We start from the raw sequence: 10,062 nt of genomic DNA on the forward strand, positions 1-10,062 counted from the left end.
GATTGTCAGCCCCACCAAAGGGAGGGACAAGATACTGAACAGACCAATAGGAACAGGTGAGATAATCCTGCTAGGGTTCACCTTGACCGCACACCATTTATTTAAAATCAGCATAATGTATTTAATATTAGTACTAGTAATACAAGACCCAGTGAATAGTAATGATCGAATTCAGTATCCACATGAACAGGAAAGCTATCTCCATTTCGAGGAACCGTGATTTCGTGTTTTGTAGTTAACCTAAATTTGGATCTCTGGAATTGATGTGGAAGTTTTAATCCAGGTTTTCTGATGACGAATCCTAGGCTTTCCCCCCATAACTAGGATATGTTGGAGCTTTAATAATATAAAGTAACCGGTATCTTTGCCAGCGCAATCAGAGGATTTATTTTCCTCTTGGACTAGTGACTTATCTTTTATCAGTTTGAACATCCCATCCACACACGGAGACACAATTCTAATAAGAATGTCACAAATTTAATAACTATTATTTTATTTGTTTCAAACTAGGGTGCTCTGGGTGCCAAGCCAAAGTGTGTTTGTCCTATTATTTCTCAAAAGCTCACCTGGCATATGCCAATCAGGTAATTGCTTGTGCAAACGCATCATTAGGTGCACAATTACCTCATTTGAAACACAAATTCAGGGCTGAGTGGAAGCAATCCCTGTATGTGCAATTTTGTGAGTGTATTCATCATTACACCCAATATGGAAAAATTAGCCCTTAAATTCTTTTCCCACCTATGGCTTTCTGTTTCCTTCGCTGATGATATTCATTAAAGTCAAACAAACATGATGTGTTTTCTGGACATAAACAATTAGTCACTTTCCGTCATGGCTTCTTGAGTAAACATGTACATAAAACCAAGTTGTGTATGCAAACGTCACCTCGTTCTAGCCAAGCTGGGGAGCTCTCCTTTTACCCCAGGCTCCTGCTGACATTCTATTTCATCACTGTTTGCATGGAAACGATGAAGGCTTTATTTTATTTTATTTTATTTTTTTTTCTTTCCAAATACATTTGGCAAAATCTTCCAAGCTGTCTCCTTTACGGCAGAATATTGTCCCCGGCCCATTTATATGCTAATTGCTGAAGTGTTACCTTTTACTGACAAGTATTTACATGTTAATTAACTTTGGGAGGAGGGTTAGAAATACTAGTTTGCCCTGTTTAAAGTGATAAAGGGGCTGCTCTTTCCTTTCAAGAAGAGAACAAAGACACTATCATAAAAGGAAATTATTTAATTACCTCCTCCTAAGAATTAGAAATATGTTTTCCAACCTTTCTCTCTGTGGAGGAATTCTCCAGATTGTGACCTGAGGTACAAAAGGAGCAGGGAGTGAACATTCTTCCATTTAATCGGAGTTCCAGGTGAAGACATCTGGTGTGCGGAATCTAGGTCAGTGATAGTGGAGAAGAAAAACAAAAGGAAAGAAAGAAAAGGAGGCTTGGAAATGGTATATACTTTAATCGAAAATAACTCAAGAATAAAGAATTCCATGAAATAAATAAATGGAATAAAGAATTTCATGAAAACCTCTGTAAGGGAATGAGAACGAGTCTCTGGAGCTCTTCCTCCATCACACTGGTGTGTGTCTGTCCTGGGATCCCTGAAGGGTGGGGGTGAGGTGGGTTGTGATAAAGATGATGTTAGGTGAAGATACTGGGGCCAATTACAAGAGGTGATAGGTGTAGGAGTCCAAAATGGTAAAAGAACTAAAGTGAAGGGCACTTCCAACTTACCGAACAGAAGAACTCTTTTCTGTAAAGTGCAGGCGATCAAATGGGAGTGTTTAAGATAAACTGAGGAATATTACAGTTTTTAAGTGTATATTTGAGCCAAAGTCTGCAGGAATAGGGCAGTGCCAAACCTGAAGTGGTTAGGAGGCTCCCATTCCCCCCGTGGCAACTCTGGGTGACACTTTTATAGACAAGAGGAGGAAGAAAAGCAAGGAAACCATTTGATTGGTTATGGCTTAATTAGATGCATTATTTGGGAAAGTTTAGTTGGCTGTTTGTGATGGGTTGTCCTTAGGGTTTAATTACAGGTTAGGTTTCAGTTTGCTTGTGCCTACTGCCCTTCTTGTTTAATTAATTTAGTAGGATCAAGAAGTAGAAAGACACAGAAGGTCACCATGGGGAAGATCACATGGGAGAAAGATGACTGAAAAATGGTCAGTACTTGTAGTCTCTAAGTCTAATAAACGCATAAACATCCATGTTTGCCAGACATTCATGGAGTTTTTTGAAATGTTCAGAGTTTCAGGTGAAAATCAGCTGGCACCAGGATGGATGTAGAGAACAGAGGCAAAAGAAATAGAGAAAATGAAACTTCCTTACAGCTTACAGCCTGTTGGCAAGTACTTGAGACAGGCAGAGCGACCTTCCTCCAGGAACTCAACTGCCTCAGTGTTAATACTTTGCTAAGGGCAAAAGGCTACCCTAGTTGGACATCGGCCTGACCTCCAGGATCTTGTAGGTCTTCTTCAACGCAAAAAGAAAAAAAAAAATCCCTTTGGAAACCTCTCTACCCCTCCAAGATATAAGAGAACAACCATCCTCCAAATATATATATAGCCCAGCACTGGCCATCTGAAGGGTCTCATGACTAAGGTTTACTAGACGGGGTAAATGACCCCTCAAACCTTGCTGGAAACCTTGCTTCTAAACTCCTTAGACACTTACACATCCCTAACCCCTTCCCAACTTCAAAGTATATAATCAGCCACTCCTCCTGACCCCAATGCCGCTCTTTCTGCCCATCGGTCATGTTCCCATGCTTTAATAAAACCACCTTTTTGGAACTAAAGATGTCTCAAGAATTTTCTTGATTTTTTTGCTCCTGGACCCCGAACAGTATCTCACACCAGGATGACTTGTCTTTGGTATCTTCTGCACATTAGCTCCAAACCCAGGGAGCAAATCCTAGAAATTTTATCTCCTGTCTTTAAAATAGGGCTAGTCCCTGCTCTCCATTTCTGCTCCCTTTTTAGATCTTCACTGCCTCCCTCAACATCCTTAAAAATCTAGCTGCTCTTCCCAGCTCCAGCCGGCCCAGTCTCCAACTCATCTTCCACACTCCAGCCAGAGTGATGCACTGACTCTCCAGTTCACCAATTTATGTATTTACCAGCCATTTATTGGGATTTCATCAGATCACAAGCGCAGTGCTGGATATATTTTACATGAACTCTTCCTCTGAGATGTTTGAATGGATTTGATACATGAGTTTCACACCCCTTCACCTGCTAATTGGTAGTCATTTTCATAAAATATAATAAAAATGTAAGAAAATATGCTGTTAGCTATGAACTTTGGCTTTAAGTTACTTTATGTGCTTAATTCAATAGAAAAGATGGAAATGTTTTTGGTTTTAAGTATGTGAAGTTTACATCATTCTTCTCTAATAGCTTAGGTCTGTCTTACTGACAGAGCTTTCTCTAGTGAGACTACTGTAAAGGAGAAATGGGAAAATAGAAAGTTGCGGACCATCCTGACTTCTCTGTTCTTCAAAAGGTGAATGATGTAAAAATGGTGAGGTCAGTCTGGGGAGCAAAGCAGGAACTTGCGGACATTAATGTATAGAGGAAGGGAAATAAGTGGAGTAGACAAACAGTAAGCCCAAGGAATGGGCTGTGTGGGAGGCAGACAGTGGGAGGCGAGACAAGGCAGGCTATCCAGTGGAAAAAAACAACAAAATTCTGATTTCAAAACAGAGAAGTAGTCCCTGACAAAGAACATGAAGAAATACAGAGTAAATGTTTCATTTATTTATTCAAACATGCTTAAAATTAAACTTTGGTAATAGAGATCACTTTGTAGCTGAAGGTGATATGTTCACTTAGAAAGACTCTTTGCTATTAGGAAATCCGGTGTGCTAATAGGGTTTTAATTGTAAGTCTGAGCATTGTACGAAATCTCAAACTTCTAATCAAATGAAACAGTTTATATCAGTATTTGGTAGAAAGAATTTTCTGATTATGTACCACACAGAAGAGCATTATTGCCTTGTTGATTTCTTTTTTATTCCTTTCACATTTTGTTTGATCTTAAGCCAAAATAGGAAATAGAGTCTGAGTGCCAGAACTTGGAAAGATAATTAGGGCCTTTCCTCCAACTGGCTGGCTGTATAAAGGCAGTGAGAGCTTTTTCTCTAGGAAGTAGCAATCTGTAACAGAAAAAAAGACCAAATGTTTTTTGTTTTTTGTTTTATGCCAAATGTAGCTCTAGTTCTAGCAGTATTTACACTTCAAAAGGGCTCTTGTCTAGACAGAGGTATTCATGGTGAAATGACATAACCATCCTACCCAAGCCTGGTAGAAAGCCATGGGCAGCGAAAGATTAAGCAGTACTTGGCCATAGTTGAAATTTAGAGAGAATGCCATGCTGAAAAAATGTATTTATATATGTATTCAATAAATGCTTGATGACATATTAGGTATTAGTGACATATGGCAGGCCCCGTCCTAGGTGATGGGAATCCATCAATGGACCAAACCACCCACCCTCGTGGAGATACAGGCTGTTGGAACTATAATAACTACTTGTTTGGTTGTTTTTTTTAAATCTTGCTTTATCAATGTATCTTTCAAATAGAAGTTATTACTACTTACTGGTTAGGTTGGGAAAACAGTAATTTTTCCCATTTAACAAGGGGTAGAAAAGCTGTCTGTCTCCCAAAGCCCTGATTCATCTACACCTCTCAATATATATTTGCTAGAAGTATATTCTAATTACGGACAATATATCGAGGAGAAAAGGAATAAATTCATTCATATTCTGCTTAGGAACCCACATCTAACAGGTAAGACTAAACATAGGAACAGACTCTTGGGGAACGTTCTACATTAAAAAAGAATAAAACGTCTAGAACACTTGATATTTTGTTAACATTCCTTCATGATCCACACACACATAAACAGCACATTGGAATCTTATTTACTGTTCACACTTACTTGAAAATTAAATATAAAAAGGCAAAAAAAACAAAACAAAACCCTTCACTTTTTCCGAAACTTCAGAGGCTTTTATATACAAAGGACAGAAAACAGTTTGCAGTGTGCCTTGTCAATAACTACAGTAATTATTTGGTATGATAAAAATGCTCAAAGATATGAAATAAACAAACAATTGTCCTAATTTTCAGTAAACATTATTATTTTGGGGTCTCTGTTCCTCAAGTATTCTATTGTTCAAAATGTTATCCCTCTCTCCTTTTGAATACCAGAGTTAATGACTGAAGTGCTCAAGACAGAATTTTCCTTTTATGTCGCCTTCTCAAACCCCACCGTTCACATCCACTTGAAACACACATAATTATAAAAGATGAGAGCCCAATTATTATCTTCTCTCCACCCCCTATCCTCACAGGTGCCTGGCTACTTCAAGAGTGCGCGCTAATCACAGGGAAGATTCATTCTCAGTTCAGCTGCCTCATTTGATCAACTCATGACGGAGTCCAACAAAAGTGGTGTATCTAATGAAACCGATTTTCATTTTCTCTTAGTTTATTAAAAAAAACGAGGATATGAAAGGACAGAAGAAATAGTGAAGAACGACAGTTAAAAAATAATTCTCTGACCTTTTATTTTCTTCTTTTACTTATTATGTGTCCGCCCCCCCCCTCACCCCCCCATTGTCTGGGGCTTGTCTTCCCCTGCTTTTCTCCTTTATCAAAAGGGAATTAAAACGAATCATGGTCTGAGTACTGAGCTGACCTGATAGGGTTCCAGGTTTGCAGCTCCACTGTGGATCAGAATGCTATGCTCCATCAAGGAGGCTGACATTGGCACTGTCGTCCAGGAAATCCAGGGGAGCCTTTGCATAAGGACAAATGGAAGGAAGCAAAGTCAGAATGCGTGCGTGTGTGTAAAATTGTGTAATTGGGTATTTTTGCTTCACATATAATAATTATACATTGCTGCCAATTTTTTCTCTTAAAGGCTGCTATTATGTTATTCAAAATTCATTGCCTAGTAAAGCTGCAATTCACCTTTCTAATTCACCTGTTTTGTTTACCGTAACACAAAAGAGAAGAAATTGAGTAAGCCTTCTCTCCTTTAACACCAGAATCAAAATAAAGTGATGTTGGAAAGAAAACAAGAACCTTGTGCCAGACAGATCTTAATTGCAAGTAGTGGAAAATCTGAGTCCAGTTGACTTTTAAAAAGGCAGGGCAAGCGGGGGGGGGGGGGGGGGGGGGGGGGGGGGGGGGCGGGGTATCTTACAGAACCAAAACATCCTTAAATAGGCGAAGATTAATCCCATGGATCAACAGTGACCCTCAAAGAATACACTTCTTCCCTTGTCGTCAGTCTTCTCTAATCATAAGCTGGCTGCCCAGCTAGTGGGAACTATTTGTTCCTTATTCACATCCAGCAAGAAAAGGAAAGGATTCCCAGGGGAATCAAGGAAACTCATTAACATAAACCCTAAGCAAATGTAACCAAGTGTCTGGTCCACTCGGTCACATTCTCTGAACCAATCACCACGGCCAGGAGGATGAGATCTGAGTGGTGGTTGGCTGAGCCAATCAGGACCTGCACACACAGGTGGAGATTCAGAGTCCATGCGCCTGCTTATAAGGGCGAGATACTGAAGCCTGAATGATGGAAAATCCAAGCAAAAGGGGAATGGATTCTGGGAGGTTCAAAATAGAACATCCTCTACTCAGAGCTGAAAATCCGGCAAGTCAGGCAATTCTCAAAATGTCACTCACAAGATGATGAACAGTGATGCAGTAAACATTAATTGAATAATACTTTGAAAATCTAGTAAAATGAGTTTTACATATATATAAGGTGAATTTTTATAGAAGCTTTTACATAGGCACAGTGAATGTATTACATATGTATTTTTTGTTTTCTGTACATGAGATCTTAAAAAAAACCTTTGTGAGGAGGGACTGGCTCTCCCTGGAATAGCAAATTCCCAGAAAACGCAAAGTATGCCCTTGATTAGCCGACTTACCAATCTAGAGCCCACGTCACCTGTCTGACCCACACACCCAGGGAGGGAACAGTCCTCTGCCTTAAGCATCCCAGGGCACGTAGCAGGCACCTGGGGACCACTGCTACAGTGCGGAGCTTGCCGAAATCATTCTGTTTCTCTGCCCTGCCTTGCCTTTCCCACAGAAACCCCAATAAAGGCTCTACCTTCAGCTTTGCCCTTGCTTCTGTCACCTGACCAAACCCTGGTGCTTCCCTTTTGAGCCTGCCTGGCAGGACCTGTGACTGTAATGAACTGTTTTCCTAGGCCTCTCCTGTGTTTCCTCCTTGTGGTTGCATTTGACTAACCATCATGTAGGAAAACACAGAATAGTGAATTAGTAGACTGGCTTTATACGTCAAAAAGAACAGGCATTCAGGTATGTGGATTATGTGAGAGTTACATTTTACTCAGTTATGCCCGAATTATGTAATGACTAGTCGAGTCATCGCTGTAATGAAGGTCGGTCTGCATGGGGGGTGGGGGGGTTGGGTTGGGGACAGCAGGCGGGCAGGGCCTCCTGCCCATGGTAGAGTCCTAGAGATACTCTAACGTTGACCTGCCACGGTGGTGCTGACTGTAACACAACATGGGGCCCCCTCTGTACGCTCCAGAGAAAGCTCTAGATAGTGGAGATGTCAAAAGATCTTCAGCTTGAGCAACGACTTCCTCATTATAGTAGGTAGGGTGTGTGAATCTTACTCTACAAAGCCGGAAATGCAAGAACAATCACATTCCTCTGTTTTCTTCGAATAAAACTAAATCCTATTTTTCAGTGAGGACAGACAATGTCACCTTAGCTATCAGAAGATTCCTCATTCTCATTTTCCTTCTCCTCCTCACCTTTCTTCTATCTTTACCTCTACCTTAGACCAACTGTAGTCCCTTCAAATTATTCAGTCCACAGCCACCAAAACCATAGTCCTTTTCCACAACCAGTCCCTTCAAATCGTCCAGTCGTCCAGGATTCAGATCCCAGTAAGTTTTTATGCTTTGAAACAAAGACCTTCAATACAGTAATAAAATGTAAGAACCTAGCTCCTTCGATAGGAAAGGAGGAAATTCAAGGAGAATGAAACACAAATGGGGCACCTGGGGGGCTCAGTGGTGGAGCCTTAGGCCCAGGGCGTGACCTGGGGACCCTGGGATCTAGTCCCACGTCAGGCTCCCTGCATGGAGCTTCTCCCTCTGGTTGTGTCTCTGCCTCTCTCTCTCTGATGAATAAATAAATAAAACCTTTATTTATTTACTAATAAATAAGACCTTTATTTATTTACTAATAAATAAGTAAATTCATAATAAAATTATTTATTTAAATTTCATTTATGTATTCATGAGAAACCTTTATAAATATATAAAATTATTTATTATAAATTTATAATAAATAAAATTACTTATTTATTTTAAATTTCATTTATGTATTTATGAGAGAAACCTTTTATTTACAAATTCATAAGTAAAATTATTTATTTATAAAATTATAAATTTCATTTATGTATTCATGAGAGAAACCTTTAATTTATAAATAAATTTATAATAAAATTATTTATTTTATATTTTATGTATTCATGACAGAAACCTTTATAAATTTATAATAAAATTATTTTAAATTTGATTTATGTATTCATGAGAGAAACCTTTATAAATTTATAATACATAAAATTATTTTAAATTTTAGTTATGTATTCACGAGAGAAACCTTTATTTATCTATAAATACATATATAAATTTGTAATACATCAAATTATTTATTTTAAATTTTATGTATTCATGACAGAAACCTTTATTTATAAATTTATAATAAAATTATTTTAAATTTCATTTATGTATTCATGAGAGAAACCTTTAATTTATAAATAAATTCATAATAAAATTATTTATTTTAAATTTGACTTATGTATTCATGAGAGAAACCTTTATTTATAAATTTATAATACATAAAATTATTTTAAATTTTATTTATGTATTCACGAGAGAAACCTTTAATCTATAAATACATAAATAAATTTGTAATACATCAAATTATTTATTTTAAATCTTATTTAGGTATTCATGAGAGACCCAGGCAGAGGGAGAGGCAGGCTCCCTGCGGTGAGCCCGACGCGGGACTCGATCCCGGGACCCCGGGGCCACGGCCTGCGCCGAGGGCGGACGCTCCACCGCTGAGCCCCCCGGGCGGCCCTAAGTACACAGATGAGGAAGGCAGAGCGCGCCGCCCCCCGCGGCCCCTGGCCCCGCCCCCTCCGCCCTGGCCCCGCCCCCAGGCCCCTGGCCCCGCCCCCAGAGCCCCAGCCAGGACCGCCCCGACGTGCGTGCGTGCGTGCGTGCGTGCGTGCGTCCTTGCAGGCGCCCCGGGCTAGGCCGGAGCGCGGGCGTCCTGGGGGTCGGGGGAGCGCCCTCAGGCCTCCCGGGCGGTCTGCACGGCGCGCGCGGACTGGCGGGGTCCGGCACGGTGCGTGCCTCTCGCGGACGGACGGACGGACGTGCTGCCCACCCGACAGACCAACGTCTCACGGCGGGAGGACGCCGGCCTCGCAGGAACAGCAGCGGGAAACCACCCCGTGCAGCGCCCGGCGCCCCGGAACCCACGCGGCCGCCACGACCCGGAAGCTCCCGGCGGTTTCCAGGCAGCCTCGCCGTCGGCCGGGAAGGGGTCTCATCTGGGGAGCTCTGCCCCCAAGCGCGGCCGCCGGAAACACGTCAGCGAGCGAGCTCCGCCGCCGCGCCCCGGCTTGGCCCGCACGAGGGGGGGGATTTCCGCCACGTGCGTATGTACGTAGGCACGCACTGCGCACGCACGTCGGCACGTCGGCGTTCGCTGACGCCCGCAGCTTCCCTCCAGGGCTGGTGCAGAGCGCCTCGTGCTTCAGTCGGCGTCAGCCTTAACAGCAGACGAAAGCATCATTTTTTTTTTTAATTTCTACTTATTTTTTTTAAATTGGGTGCCCTTGGCAGCTGTTTCTCTCCGAATGGGGCCTTTGATAACATCCAGGAGAAAAAAAAAAAAAAGGAGCGGTGCCGCGGCCGCCGCCTCATTTCCGTGACTGAGCCGGAGGAGGGAAGCGCAGTGCTCG

At 41.5% G+C, this 10,062-nt stretch overlaps 1 long non-coding RNA gene across 1 annotated transcript; it reads right to left on the reverse strand.

The window, feature by feature from the left end:
* Nucleotides 1-3,810: 3,810 nt before the first annotated feature.
* LOC140619928 (uncharacterized) lies at nt 3,811-9,689 on the reverse strand. Its single transcript, XR_012019691.1, has 3 exons — nt 9,483-9,689; nt 5,719-5,818; nt 3,811-4,169 (listed from the first exon to the last, which is right to left on the reverse strand). It is a non-coding gene; the product is annotated as an uncharacterized lncRNA (long non-coding RNA).
* Nucleotides 9,690-10,062: the final 373 nt, after the last annotated feature.

This window comes from Canis lupus, chromosome 28 (genome assembly GCF_048164855.1).
Source record: "Canis lupus baileyi chromosome 28, mCanLup2.hap1, whole genome shotgun sequence".
NCBI lineage: Eukaryota > Metazoa > Chordata > Mammalia > Carnivora > Canidae > Canis > Canis lupus.